The sequence below is a fragment of the Gossypium arboreum genome, chromosome 12, assembly GCF_025698485.1.
Source record: "Gossypium arboreum isolate Shixiya-1 chromosome 12, ASM2569848v2, whole genome shotgun sequence".
Classification (NCBI taxonomy): domain Eukaryota; kingdom Viridiplantae; phylum Streptophyta; class Magnoliopsida; order Malvales; family Malvaceae; genus Gossypium; species Gossypium arboreum.
Window position 1 is genome coordinate 114,799,691 of NC_069081.1, and position 15,516 is coordinate 114,815,206.

The 15,516-nt window shown below is 34.8% G+C and overlaps 1 non-coding gene across 1 annotated transcript; it reads right to left on the reverse strand.

Moving 5' to 3' along the window:
- Positions 1-627: 627 nt before the first annotated feature.
- Positions 628-734, reverse strand: LOC128285916 (small nucleolar RNA R71). Its single transcript, XR_008276463.1, has one exon. It is a non-coding gene; the product is annotated as a small nucleolar RNA R71 (small nucleolar RNA).
- Positions 735-15,516: the final 14,782 nt, after the last annotated feature.

The following is a 15,516-nucleotide window of genomic DNA, read 5'->3' on the forward strand; positions in this document are numbered from 1 at the left end:
TAATTTACTAATTTTTCTTTTATTTACTTCTGGCAGGTTCTTATAGTTTATGACTAGAAGAAACCCGTCAGGACCTCTACTTTTTGACAATGAAATTGAAAGCGCAGCTCGTAGAAATAGAACAGAAATAAGGCGAAGTCTATAGTATATAGAGGAAGAGCACGAGGACGATACCAATACTACCGAGGAGATAGCTGAAAATCAAAATAATCCACTGCCTCTTGTGGTTGCCGCAAATCCAGTGAATCAGAATCCTGCTCCTCGTACTATGTACGACTATGCTAAGCCTAATTTAGCGGGGGCTGAATTGAGTATTGTTAGAACTGCAATTGCTGCAAATAATTTTGAACTGTAACTAACACTATACAAATAATTCAACAGTTTGTTCAGTTTGATGGTTTGCAGGATAAAGACCCAAATACTCATTTGGCCAACTTCTTAGAGTTCTGTGATACTTTCAAAATAAATGGCGTTTCTGAAGATGGCATTCACCTTTGGTTGTTTCCCTTTTCATTATGGAATAAGGTTAAACAGTGGTTGAACTCATTACCACAAGAGTCAATCACTACTTGGGAACAAATGATCGAAAAGTTTTTGCTTAAATATTTTTCGCCGACTAAAACGGCTAAGTTGAGGAATGATATCTCTTATTTTGTGCAGATGGATTTAAAAACACTTTATGATGCATGGGAGAGATACAAGGATTTATTGAGAAGGTGCCCTCGCCATGGGTTACCTTTATGGTTACAGGTTCAGACCTTCTACAACGGTGTGAACCCCTCAACAAGGCAACTGATTGATGCAGCTGCCGGTGGAACCTTGAACAATAAAACACCTGAAGAGACTTACGAATTTATTGAAAAGATGTCACTAAACAACTATCAGTGGCAAGTCATGAGAACGAAGCCGACAAAAACAGTTGGTGTTTTCAACCTCGACGCGATTATTATGCTATCTAACCAGGTAGAACTATTCGATAAAAAGATTGATGTTTGTATGATTCTACTCAGGTACATCCAGTGATGAGGTGTGATTTAAATGGAGGAGGGATGCATAACACAGACTATCCATCCTTCAACTCCAGCATCGAGGGAGAACAAGTCCACTATATGGGTAACAATTCTAGACCTCAAAATAACCCTTATAATAACACTTACAATACAGGTTGGAGGAACCATCCCAATTTTTCGTGGGGTGGTCAAGGGAATCAAAGGCCACAACACCTTCCAGGTTTTCAACAACCACCTTACCAACAGAAGAAAGAGCCGAACCTTGAGGAGATGCTTACAAAATTTATCTCGGTGTCAAAAACTCGTTTTCAGAATATCGAGATAGCACATGAAAGTCAGTAAATGTTGATTCAAGGGCTCAAAACTCAAATAGGTCAGCTTACTAAGTTAAACTCTGAACGATCGCAAAGTGGCTTGCCCAGTAATACAGAAACTAACCAAATGGAGCAACTCCATGGCATCACTGTGCGCGACAAATACGGGTTAGCAGAACCTAAATCTAAAACGAGGCAAGAAGCTATAGTAAGAAATGATGAGGTTAAGGTGAGTTATGGTATACAAACACCGGTAAGCAAAGAATATAGACCTCGTGTGTCATACCTCAATGCGGCAAGGAAAGACCACACAGATGAACAATTCGGTAAATTCCTTAAACTACTTAAAAAATTACATTTTAACTTACCGTTTATTGAAGCTCTTTCGCAGATGCCAAACGCAGTTAAATTTTTAAAGGAGCTTTTAGCAAACAAATGGAAATTAGATGAGTCATCACATGTGGAGTTAAATGCAGTTTGCTCAGCTATTTTGCAAAACAAGCTACCCAACAAATTGAAAGATCTAGGGAGTTTTACAATTCCTTGTCTAATTGGTAGTTCGAATTTTAATAATGCTTTAGCTGATTTAGGTGCAAGTTTAATGTCATGCCCTACAAGATGTTTAAGCAACTAGGACTAGGGAAACCTAAAAAAACTAGGATGAGCATACAATTAGCTGATAAAACTATTAGATTTCCTAGGGGTATCGTTGAAGATATGCTTGTTAAAATTGACAAATTCATATTCCTAGTCGATTTCGTTGTCTTAGACATGGATGAGAACAGTGGCGTACCCTTAATTCTAGGCAGACCCTTTTTAGCAACTGCTAGATCTATCATTTATGTTGGAATAGGTAAACTCACACTTCATGTAGGAGATGACACAATTATTCTCTAAGCTCGTGATTCTATTAAAATTTCTAGTGATAGAGATGATATTACAAGTCATTTTGATGTGAGTATCATTACAACTCAACTCTCTGTGCAGGAAATTCCTCTTAAAGACGTAATGGAGCCATGGTCAAACTCATTCAATACCAACAGGACGTCTCTTGAAGAACAAAGATTATAGAATGAGGAACTAGATGAATGGTTGACACAAGTTAAAGAGAAACCGAGAGTACAAGAGGAACCAAAACGAATCTATGACGAGCCTACCGATGAAATGAATCAATTTAAGGTTGGGGACAAGGTACTGTTGGATGATGTAGACCCTTGTATCACCAATTCTAAGCCTAATAGAGCAATTCCCTTCACGATATTAAATGTCTTCCCATACAGTATAGTCGAGGTAACACATACTGATTTTGGTACTTTCAAGGTAAACAGTACTCGACTCAAACCTTATTTTGATAAAATTGATAGCAGGAAAGAAGAGTTTCGACTCTGTTAACCACCATAACCATGCAAATATGAGGTGAGTCAAGCTTAGACTCTAAATAAGCTCTTCTCGGGAGGCAACCCGAGTACTAACACCACTAAATAGCTTAGTTTATCTAATTTTCATGTTTTAAGTGCAGGTTTTACACCCACATGGCCTGGACACACGGGCGTGTCCTAGGCCGTGTGAGCCCTGAAGCTTAAATCCCTAAAAATCAACAAAGACACGGGCTTAAAAGAGGATACACGGACGTACGACATGGCCGTATGAAAGCTTGAGCTATGTTTTGAAATTTTAAACAAGTCAGAGAGCTCTACGGGCAAGGTACACGGCCGTGTGTTCGGACATACGGGCGTGGGAGAAGCGAACAACGTAGCACACGGGCATACGATACGGTGAACCACATGGTCTGGACTCACAGGTGTGTCCAAGGCCGAGTGGGCCATTATTTTCCTTGACAAACACGGACTGAAATTCGAGACACACGGGTGTGTGACACGGCCGCGTGGTCTAACACGGGCCGTTACATGACTGTGTCACCTTGAAAGCCCTAACCTCTAGTTTCTTTTTCATCTTTTTCTTCACTCAAAATCAACCCTAGCTGCCACTACCCTTTTTCCTACTCCAGCCACCGCCACCTACCCCCATTTCCTCCCTCACGACTCCCTCCTTAACCCTCTCTTCCCCCATTCCCATCATCTTCTTTCTCCCACCCCTTTCTTTTCCCCTTTCTCCTTCTCATCCTCTATCCCCATATTGTCCCACTCACACCCTACAAACCAGCCCCGTTCGAACCACCGCACCACCGCAGCATGGCCAAACCACATCCACACTTCCCCTCTCCTCCTGCGCACAATGCCAACCCGAACAGACCCCACCCTCCTCAAACTACCTCCCATTGGTTTCTTGTTATTCCTTAACTTTTTCTTTATTTTTGTTTCATTTTCATTCTTTATTTCTTTATTTTCTTTCTTTAATTATTATTTGTTATTTTATTTTATTTTCAGCGTACTCATTATATGATTCTCGATTGTTGATAATTCGTTCTCTATTATTTATTCCTATTTTTGATAATTAGTTGTCGAATATGTTAACCTTCATTCTCATGCTTAGTTTTCATTACAATCATATTGCTTATCTCACTGTTTTGATTTACTTTTGATTATTAATTTTTAACTCCTTACTCATTGGTTACATATTTTTTACCTACTGTTCTTCTTCTATTGTTCTTTATCTTTAGCTTAGAATAATTTATTCAGTTGACTTCTTGTTATTTTACTTTCTAGATTTTTATGTTTCTTTATCGTTTAGGAGTACTTGTTATTTTAGGCCTACTTGATTCTTTTTATTTTAAGTACTACTTTATTTACTTTCTTTTACTTGTATAGGTGCATTATGACGAACACACGCGGCAAGTCCAAAGCCGCCATCCCCGCTTCAAAAAAGCGGAAGGATCTTAGCGCAACTTCCTCGAGGGCGACTTCCTTGAGCGCCTCTGCTGAGGTTCGACATCCTTACCTCAGATTATCTGCGGCCCCCAAGAGGATGTAACACCCCTAACCCGTATCTGTTACCAGAATAGAATTACGAGGCGTTACCGGACTTATACACTAACATTTATACAAAATCGAGTCATAAACTTGTATTCTAGATAATTTCTTTTCAAATTTCACTATAAAGTTTCTAATATGGGCTTACAGGCCCAATACATGCTTTGGAAGTGGTTCGAGACTAAACTGGCAACTTTGGAAACTTTTCCTTGAAGATAGGGGCACACGTCCATGTGGCCTAAGACATGGTCGTGGGGCTAGCCCGTGGACAAATCTGACTTGCAAATTCTTAGACATCAGAGGAGCACACGACCATGTGGCTAGGCCATGTGGTAATCTGATTTTTCACCACTTTTAGACTATTTTCATATAATTTTGACACACAGCCATGCTTAAAACCCGTGTCCTTCACACGGCCAAGACACACGGCCGTGTCTTTTACCCGTGTACTATCCTGACTTTACATTTAAGGAAGCAGGGGACACACGGTCATATCACATGCCCGTGGGCTTATCGTGTGTCACACACGGCCTAGACACACGCCCGCGTGTCTAACCATGTGGTCGAAAATAGGCCGTTTTAGGTCACTTTTCTCACTCTTTCATTCATTACCTGCATTTAAACACAATTATATACGATTTAAAACCAACCAATCAGCCAATCTATGCCAATATTATGCATTTTACATTAACACACTACTACCTAGCCATTAAACAAAGTAACTTCAAAATTTGTACTTAAGTACCATTCAAATCAATTCAAAATAAACTATATAATTGCCTATTTTATAAACATAAATTTTGCTTATATAGACTAACCTTTATCATCCTTACACTAGCAATATTCATACTCAAAATAACATTAAGATAACCTAGGTATATACCATTCCTCAAGATAAGATACATCACCAAGTATTTGAGTTCGGGAGTTGCCTTGGATGTTGAGACATTAGTCACTTTGTACTTAACATGCGCACGGAAACAAACCGTATGTTGAGTATACACTCAGTGGTATTTCTATAAACCAATACTTAATTTATGCATTTATACTTAAACCATAGATTAAGTATTAAATAAATGCATAATGAACATTCAATTAATTGTCTTAATTACATAATAACATTTATCATTAAGATCGAAACCAATAAGATATTCAATTCAGCCAGTATCATTCAGTCTTCAGTGCAGTAATTTACCCCTATTAACATAACTCGGACTCAGACGGATACACGGATCCAACCTACACACCGGGATAGCATACAGTGTTGTATTAGCTGAAGCCGGAATACACCGTAATAAAGAATAAAGAATAAAGAATAATAGCGAAAGAATTGTACATAGAGTACCTCATCGGAATGAATCCGAAGCGAGCATGATGAGTCGACACTTTGAGTATCTCATTGACACAAAGTCAGAATATCCCTGAACACTTCCAATCCTATGGCATGCCAACTATATCCGACTAGCCCGACACTGTGAATAGGGTTTTCATTTCACTTTCAATTCATCATCATCAACCAATATACATTTCAATTCAAATATTCATAATTCAACACTATACCACAATATCAATACTTACCTTAATTTCAATAGCCATACATAATATCAATAATATGTATCAAAATAACTATTAAGTTTGGTTATAGAAATACAAACCGTGGTTCTCGAGTTTACTCGTTATCTTCGTTTACTTTTTCTTTTCCCTTTTTCGATGATGTTTCCGGTGCTACGTTAGCTATAGAAAAATTAACATTTAAAATCATCAATACATATCATTTAATAACACACTTTTCTATTTTCCATGTAATTTTTACAAAAATTTCAATTTAGTCTTTCCACCATAATCATTCTTTTTCTTTAAATAAACCTCATATTTTCATTTAATACCTACTTTAAACAAGTTTTAGCTCTTCATATTCAACATAAAACATCAATTCTACAATTTAGACCATTTAGTTCCTATTATAACAAAACTTATATCTTTTTTTACAATTCAGTCCTTCTCCCACTTCTAACTTGACTTTCTATCACTTTATATCATAATTCATCTATTTATTCAACTTATTTAACATCTAAAAATTCACTAACTTCCTAAATTTAAACATAATTTGAGTAGAGCTTTGTTCTAGGATTCCAAAAACATCAAAATTACAAAAAAAATAGACTAAATTAACCTACCAAATTAAGCTTTAAGCTTCAAAACCCTAATTTTTCTCTTTTTCTTTTCTCCTTTCTTTTTCTTTCTGATTTCGTTCCATTTCTCTGTTCTTTTTCTTTATTGTTTCTTTATTCTTTTTATTATTTCTTTTATTTTAATTTATATTATTAGATTATATTTTTTATTATAATTATTATTTCTTAAATAATAAGCAAATACATATATATACATATATTTGTACCAGTTAAAATAATACACATGTATTTATACTTACCACACACTTGCCACATAAGGCTTATTTGTTAATTTAGTCCTTCAATTTTCTATAGTTTATAATTAAACGTTCACACTTTATTCAATTTAATCCTTATACCTAATTAACCTTAATTAAGCTAAATTTACTTAACCAAAATCTAATAACCACACTACTAACTTCGTAAATATTTCTAGTAAATATTTACGAATTCATTGTACGGAAATAATGACCCGAAAATTTATTTTTTTCGATACCCCTAAATTTTGGGTCGTTACAGAGGAACTGTACCAGTTTCATTGAGTACGACCCCTCGATGTGGGTCGCTGCATTGGTTGGGCCATGTTAGAGCAGGTACGTTTGGTTGACGATGTGGCGCAATTATTACCACAGCCCCATGGGATAGATTCTTCACCATCGTCGAGCCCACCTATTCGGAGCTCACCTTAGAGTTCGGCGCCATATTTTCAGTCCAGCAAGTCATGTCAGTCCATCATGAGCCATATGTGGCCTGACTAACTATGACGTGAGTCACTCGAAGAAGACGCACCTCTCTCCAGCCCTACGGTATATTCACACCCTTCTAGCTCACACTTTGACGGGTTTTAGAGAGAGCACAGGAGTGGTTAGTACCTACGACGCTTATTTCCTGTGGAGCATGACTACTGGACATGTATTTGATGTGCCATATTTCATTGCACTTGCTTGCCCCAATGAGACTGAACACCGTAAGAAGGGCCCCATCTTTCTCTGCCCTTATGTGACTCGTCTTGCTCGACATTTCAGTTTACTCGACACACCGGAGCAGTCATCGACCCTTACCCTAGTAGGTTAGATGTCTTCTCAGGGCATCTCGACCATGATCATATGAGGATGATCGAGCGGCGACGTGGAGTGGACCCCCCATAGTACAGACTAGTCTAGCCTAACAGTCAGCATGACCCAGAGGACTTCACTGATGATGTTCCTCCCTACCACAAGGACCCACCACAGCCTCCACCATCGAGTCATCGATATGCTCCCTCTGCTGCTAGCTCTCTAGGAGTATCTTTCGAGGAATTTGCTAGTTTTCGTCAGTACTATGCTCAGAGGTTCGACGGTATTAATGCGACTTTACAGCAGATCTGTCAGTATCTTTATATCGCTCCTCCAACGCCACCGACTCGTGACACGGATCAGTCTGATGATGAGGACCATTGAATCCATTTATCTTTATATTTATATTTATTTTTATGTTTATTTTTATTTTTATTTTTCTCTTTATGTTTATTTTTATGTTTATTTTTATTTTTATGTTTATTTTGTTTTCATATTTTGAACTTGATTTCAATTATTATGGTTGTTTCTTAACGAGTAACCATTTAATCTTCTTCAAGCATTGTGTTTATTTTCTTATCAGTTACTCAAAATTTTGCACTACCCCTACATTTATCTACAACTCCGCTTTTCACTAGTATGGGAAATTCATCCACCATTCAGGGTAATTTCAACCATCTCCCTATCTTATGATATTTTGTCTTTATTATGATTTATATTTGTTTGTATATTGAGGACAATGTACATTTTAAATGTGGGGAGGTTATTTATATGATTATTTGAAAATCCCTGACTTATGCCTTGTGGTTAAGTAATTTGCTCATATTACTTTTAGAATAAACTCTTATTAATTTGTGATTTTCATTGATATCTTTTATATTAAATTCATAGATACTTATGCATTGATGGTTTAAACTTTAAGATACTATAGAATCAAGCTTGACAAGTCTATTTTTTGGAATAAAAATTTTTAGGTTGTTTCACTAAATTGAGGTATTAGCTTGAAGTTTGAAAATTGCAAGATTGACATCAAAAGCCATATTTCTTGTGAGATTTTGAGCCTTTAGAGCATACATTTTTTTTTGTGCTCACTTTATTATTGGTTATGAGTGTGTCAATATTGAATTGTTATTCTAGAACTTGCTTCGATTATACATGTCGAGACCACACTTTTGATTTGATATACTGAGATGATAAAGGCACCTAGGTTTTAACCCACTTACCCTACAAAAAGCCTACTTCATAATTAACCCCTTAGTGAACCCCTTTGAATTTAACAAACTATTTCTTAATTTACCCTAAATTTTAACCCTTACATCATACTTTTTGATTCGTTGAGAATTTTTTCTATTTTATTGATCCCTTTTTTGTCGAGATTTGATTTGGTTAATTGCCTAACTATGTTCTTTTATTTTAATTGTATAATTTTATCTCATTATTCATTCATTCATTTTAAAAAAAAAAAAAAAAGTAAAGTATACATATATGTTGATTATTATTAGTTTTTTGTTTTGAGCTTAAGTATTTGATTCCATATTCTGAGAAGAAGCTCATGTTTATCTTTAATATTGATGTAATTATTTAGTGTTAGTTTAGTTTTCTGGTTAGTTAATTTATTAATTCAATCTCGATTCCAACCTTCTTTTTCAGCCTTTTTCCACACCTTTAACCCAAGCCCCATTACAACCCTTCTAAAAACCTTTTGATTTGTGTATCATCTCATTTATAGCGGTGGAGATTTGATTTTCATGCAAGCCTATGGTAATAACTTTTCATGTTTGACTAATGAGTGCTTCATTGTTGAACTTTAAACACTTTAAGTGATTTGAGTGAATCTTTAGTGAGGATGTTAACTTTTGTCGATTTGGAATTAAAGGTAATTATTTAGATAAAAGGGAAATACCTACGATTTTATGATTAAAATGCTCAACTTGGATTGTTTGAAACTTTGATGTTCTTTTAGTTGAATTCTCAATGTATGATTATTTGTGAATTATTTTGAAACATTATTGATAAGAATTATAAGTTGAGAAGAATGCATTTTAATTGTGAGTTGAGGATTTTGCTTGAGGACAAGCAAATGCTTAAGTGTGAGGATATTTGATAAACCTCAAAAGTAACATATTTTAACCCCCTGCTTGGAATATTTTTAGATGATTTATCATAATATTTAGTGAATTTGATGCTCCTAATCCTTTAATTTCATGTTTTATATCCAGATGAGCATCGGAAAGAGAAAAGTGAAAGAAAAAGGCCCAAAACAGACAAAATAGGTTTATTTCAGTGCTACACATGGCCTAGACACTTCCACACGGGTAATCCACACGCCCGTGTGTCATGGCCGTGTTGACTTAAAACCATATCAGAATTGTACACGGCCTAAACACCATCACACGGGCGTACCACACGGTCGTGTCCCTATCGATACCTATTTTAATTCTACTCGGAAAAGGCTAATTTTGGGCTATTTTGGGCTTTCCAAAGTCTATTTAAACACACGATGAGAGGATCTAAGGGGGGACGCAGAATAGAACACAGGAATTACTCGAAGAACGCCAACAGATTCAGCTCGGAAGCAGGATCTCCTACAAGACTGAAGATCTCCCTCCAATTTCTCTCTTGAAGTTTTTGGATTTCTTTATGTTTTGTTATTTTCCTATTTTTGAGATGTTTTTCTACAACATTATGAACTAAACTCCCTAAATACCTAAGGAGGATGAAACCTAAGACAAATCTTGTTATTTAATATTCTGATTTAATAATAAATGCTTGTTCTTGTTCATAATTATGTTTTCTTAATTCTTGTTTTAATATTTTCAAGATATTAATTCAAGTTGACGTGCTTATTCAGTGGACCAAAAATTCTTGTTTAAGAGTATATCTCATATAAGTAAGCGGAGTTGCATGCAACCCTAGAAATAGGGCGACATAAATCTGTCAGATTAGAGTCAAATCTAATAAGGGAATCCATAGATCAAGTTAATGCGACAATAGGGGTTTTAATTAGAAAGAGATTTCAATTAATCAACCTAGAGTCAGTTATTTTTAGTCTTGAAAGAGATATTAACATAATTTAGGGATTTCTACGGATCAAGACAAGTGAATAAATCGTTAGATTCAGAATCAGAATAATAAGTGAAGTCTAAGTGGATTCTTCCTTGGGTATTGTCTTTATTATTAGTTTATTCGATTACTTTCTTCACTCTCTATCACGTTCAATAGTTAATTACTTAGTTAATTTTAGATTAAAACAAATCCCTTATATTTTAGGCTAAATAATAGAAAGAAAGTTAATACTAGTACTTTTGGTCATTGTGGATACGATACTCTAGACTCACCGTAACTATACTACCATTCGATGGTGCACTTGCCTTAGTCGTGATCGTAGTCTAGTTTAGTGGTTCATAAAACTGTAATACCCCTTATCTGTATCCGAAGCCGGGATAGGGTTCGAGGCGTTACCGGACTTAAACATTCACAAACATACAAAACCAGGCCATAAAATTTCATCCAAATTAAAACTATTCAAACACATGTAGATCATCCCTTATGCAGGCCTTCGAGGCCTAAAACATATATCGGGGTGGTTCGGGACTAAACCGAGGACTTTAGAAAGCTCTGGGAAAATTTAGAGAAATTTTCATGAAACAGGGTCACATGCCCATGTGGACACAAGGACACGCTCGTGTGTCTTCAACACGCTCGTGTCCTCAGGCTGTGTAACTTTCTGTTTATGACGTCAGAAAAACAAATTGATCCGCACGGCCAAGCCACGAGCTCGTGTGCTAGGCCGTGTCCTCCACACGGCTGAGACACATGGTCATGTCTCAGCCCGTGTAGCCAGAACTTAGGCTATTTTCCAAGCCTTATGTTGTCCTTAATTCTCTCCCATACTTATACACATTATAAACACACCTTATAACATCAATTTAATGATTAATTATCCTTTAGTAAAATTCCATTAAAGCATTTACATGTTGTCATACATGTGTTTATTACCTATACACATGTTACACCAAGTTAGACATTCCAATTCACATTCTACAATTTTCCATATTCAATCATTATCAATTTACTACCATGCCACACATTCATTCCATGGCCACGACCACCTCGAATGGTCTTAGAGCATTAATCATGTACATGTGTTATACTAATCATTCATAACAACCAATTATAAACACATCACAAACATTAACACATAGCAAGAATAATTAGGCTTACAAGCCATAACCATTTCAGCCACATCTCATGGCGATATACAATAAATCAATATAAGCCGATACATTTGGCTAATCATAACAACATCTAACATAAAAACTAGTCCTTATACATGCCACTAACTTGAAAGTATTTAAGATACATATGACAATACTCCAGAGTTGTTGGCTTGATAGTGTGATGCTACTTCCGACGGTCTCAAACCCCGAGCTGACCTGAGAACACTAAGGAAATAGAGAGGAAGGAGTAAGCTTAAAGCTTAGTAAGTCCATATGAAAATAATAAGCAAATTATCAACATGATTCCATGAAAATGTAATCATAACTACACTTTTGCTGATTTTCTGGTCATGTTATTTTCTCGAGTCATAGTTACTAATTTATTTATATCCAGAGCTAAAAAACTCAAAATTAAGATCCGTTAATTTTATTTGAAACTAGACTCATATATATTATTATCATAAAATTTTAAGAATTTTTTGCCTAGCCAATAAGTACAATTTATTCATTAAATATACCCCTATTTCACTATCTAACAGTTTTGACCTCTCTTCACTAAAAAATATTTATCTCATGGTACGGGACTCCAAATTGAGAACCGCTAATTTTTCAAAAAACTAGACTCATTAAGGATTTTAAGAATACAAATTATGACTCATAAGTATTTTTGTATAATTTTTAATGATTTTCCTAAATCAGAACAGGGGATTCCAAAATCATTCTGACCCTGTCTCACAAAAATCCAATTATCACAGAATATGAAATTCTTTTGCCTTCATCGTTTCTTTTATGAGAAAATAGACTCATTAAGATTTATTTAATATCTTATTAAACCTCTAATTAAATTTCTATCATTTTTGGTGATTTTTCAAAGTCACACAACTGCTGCTGTCCAAAATTATTTTATTACAAAATTTCACTTTTACATAATTTCACTTACTCCATTTTATCTTACCAAAAGATTCGCTCAACTATCGAGCACATTGGTCACAACTTTTCACATAGATATATTTGCACTTATTCATCTCATAGTCATGTACATATGTATTTTCACTTAGTAAATTTCTCGTTGAACTCATCGGAATAATAATAGATACCCGGTGGCCGTGCATATACCACCCTTGTAACTGAAGCTCTCTGGTACGCATAGTAGCCTGCACTTAGTACTACACATGTGACCTATCAATCTAATACACGTAGTAGCCCGCACTTAGTACTACACATATGACCTATCAATATAGTACACGTAGTAGCTTGCACTTAGTACTACATACGTGACTTAACCATCTGATACACGTAGTAGCTTGCACTTAGTACCACACACGTGATCAAAGTTAACGGGTATGCATAGTAGCCTGCACTTAGTACTACACATGCAACCCATCAATCTGGTACACGTAGTAGCCTACAATTAGTACTATACACGTGACTTAACCATCTGATACACGTAGTAGCCTGCACTTTGTATTACACACGTGATCAAAGTTAACGGGTATGCATAATAGCCTGCACTTAGTACTACACATGTGACCTATCAATCTGGTACATGTAGTAGCCTGCACTTAGTACTACACATGTGACTTAACCATTTGATACACGTAGTAGCCTGCACTTAGTACTACACACGTGATCGAAGTTAACGGGTACGCATAGTAGCCTGCACTTAGTATTACACATGCAACCTATCAATCTGGTACACGTAGTAGCCTACAGTTAGTACTACACACGTGACTTAACCATTTGATACATGTAGTAGCCTGCACTTAGTACTACACACATGACTCATAATGGATCATTTGTATCTCTTCTATTCTGAAGGTTCAATCAGAAAATTTTTCACTTTTCAACATTTTACTAACTCGTTCTTAGTCAATTCCTATTCGTAGTTTACATCAATTGATCATTCTATAGGCAACCACATCTCATATAATTACAAAAGATAATAACATAAAAAGAATCGAAATATTATTTACATGCAAACTTATTCATTTCAAAGAAACATCATATTCCATCAAACTTCCAAACCTTTACCGGACGTACTCGAATTGTGGCTTCATTCACATAGCAATATCTTATAATCACATCGCATTGCAACATTTTCATCATAATAACAAAACATCAAGAACATGTTATATCATCAAAATAATCACATAATATCAAATCATTCACATATATATACTTACAACTCGTGTAATATCGAAGCATTAGCATTCGAATACAATATTGCATTATTAAAATCACATGAACTTATCTCGGGTTCGAGTACGACTATATATTTTGATTTAGTCCATAATCTCATTCATTTCCAATCTACGCTCGAATCTCATTTTCCTTGATCTATAATACCATATTTAGCTTAATAATTAGTCACATTATTCAAATGGGTCCAAAAATCATACTTTTACAAATTTACATTTTGACCCCTAAACTTTTATATATTTGCACTTTGGCCCTTAGGCTCGTAAAATTATTTTTATTCAATTTTCTTGCATTTTAAGCCTAGCTGAATCATTTAGTAACTTTTACAAAACATTCCTTTTTGACAATTTCACCAAAAAATCACTTAGTAAAAATCTTTTATTACACATTGAGCATTCATATTCTACCATTAGACATCAAAACACATGCATGTCATCCATGGGAAAATTTTTAAACACAAATTCTAGCTCAAAATATGGGTAGAAATGAGTAGATCTTGTTACGAGGATAGATGACCCGACTCATTATTAGGTCTAGCTAAAAGCTAGCCAAAATTAACCGTCATTGACAAAGAATGGTCTCTCTTTCCATTCAACCATGAGTTTGATAGACGAAGGAGGATGCCAAACCAATTGCAACGCCAATAGGTGATCCTTAACGAGCTTGGTGATAGCATTCACTGCCACATTAGCTCCCTGCAGAACATGACGTGCTAATACCTGCCATGACAGAGGCAAAAAGCCACGAACAACTGTTACGAGCTCCAACATCTCTTCTCCAATAACAGCCGTGACAAGGTCCACCACAATCTGGCTATCAGATTTCACCACTAAACACCAAATACCCACATCCCAAGCCACAAATAAACTATCGCACAACCATTTTTTTTTCATCTTTTAAAAATTAGTTAGTTTTATGAATTAATTTTATATATACATATTTAGTAGACCTATTAATAGGTGAAATCATTTGTGTAATGTGGCGTTTAGAAATACTTTAAAAAAATACTTTTGGATTGAAAAATACTTTTTGAAGAAAAGTTGTGCTAAATAAACAATTTTTTGCTGAAATGAGTGACTTTTCAAAAGCACTTTTACTCGTAAGATGAAAATTTTAACTTTTTTTAGCCAAAAACACTTATGGAAGCATTATTACTTTTTTACCCCTCTATTTTTCTTCTCCCAATTTTCATTAACTTTAAATTACAAATGCTAATGTTATATAATATGGGTTATATATTAAATCACTAATTAAAAATAAAAAATATTTTTAAAATAATACAAATCTGTTAATATCTGATTACAAATATTTAATGATTATATTTAAATATTTAAAATATACTTTATATATACTAATTAAATTTTATAAATAATTAATATTAATTGCTTAAAATATTTCAAATTTATATTTCATATATTAAAATATTAAAAATAAGTTATAATAAATTATTTTTATATTCTTACTAAAATATCATAATATTAACTAATTTAAATATTATTTAAATATAAATTTATTATTTTAGAATACCATGTTTAGAACAAATTTTATTTTTAAAAGCAATTTTTAAAATATGAGTTAAACGTTTTTAAGCGGATCCGACCCAGCCCATATTTTAAT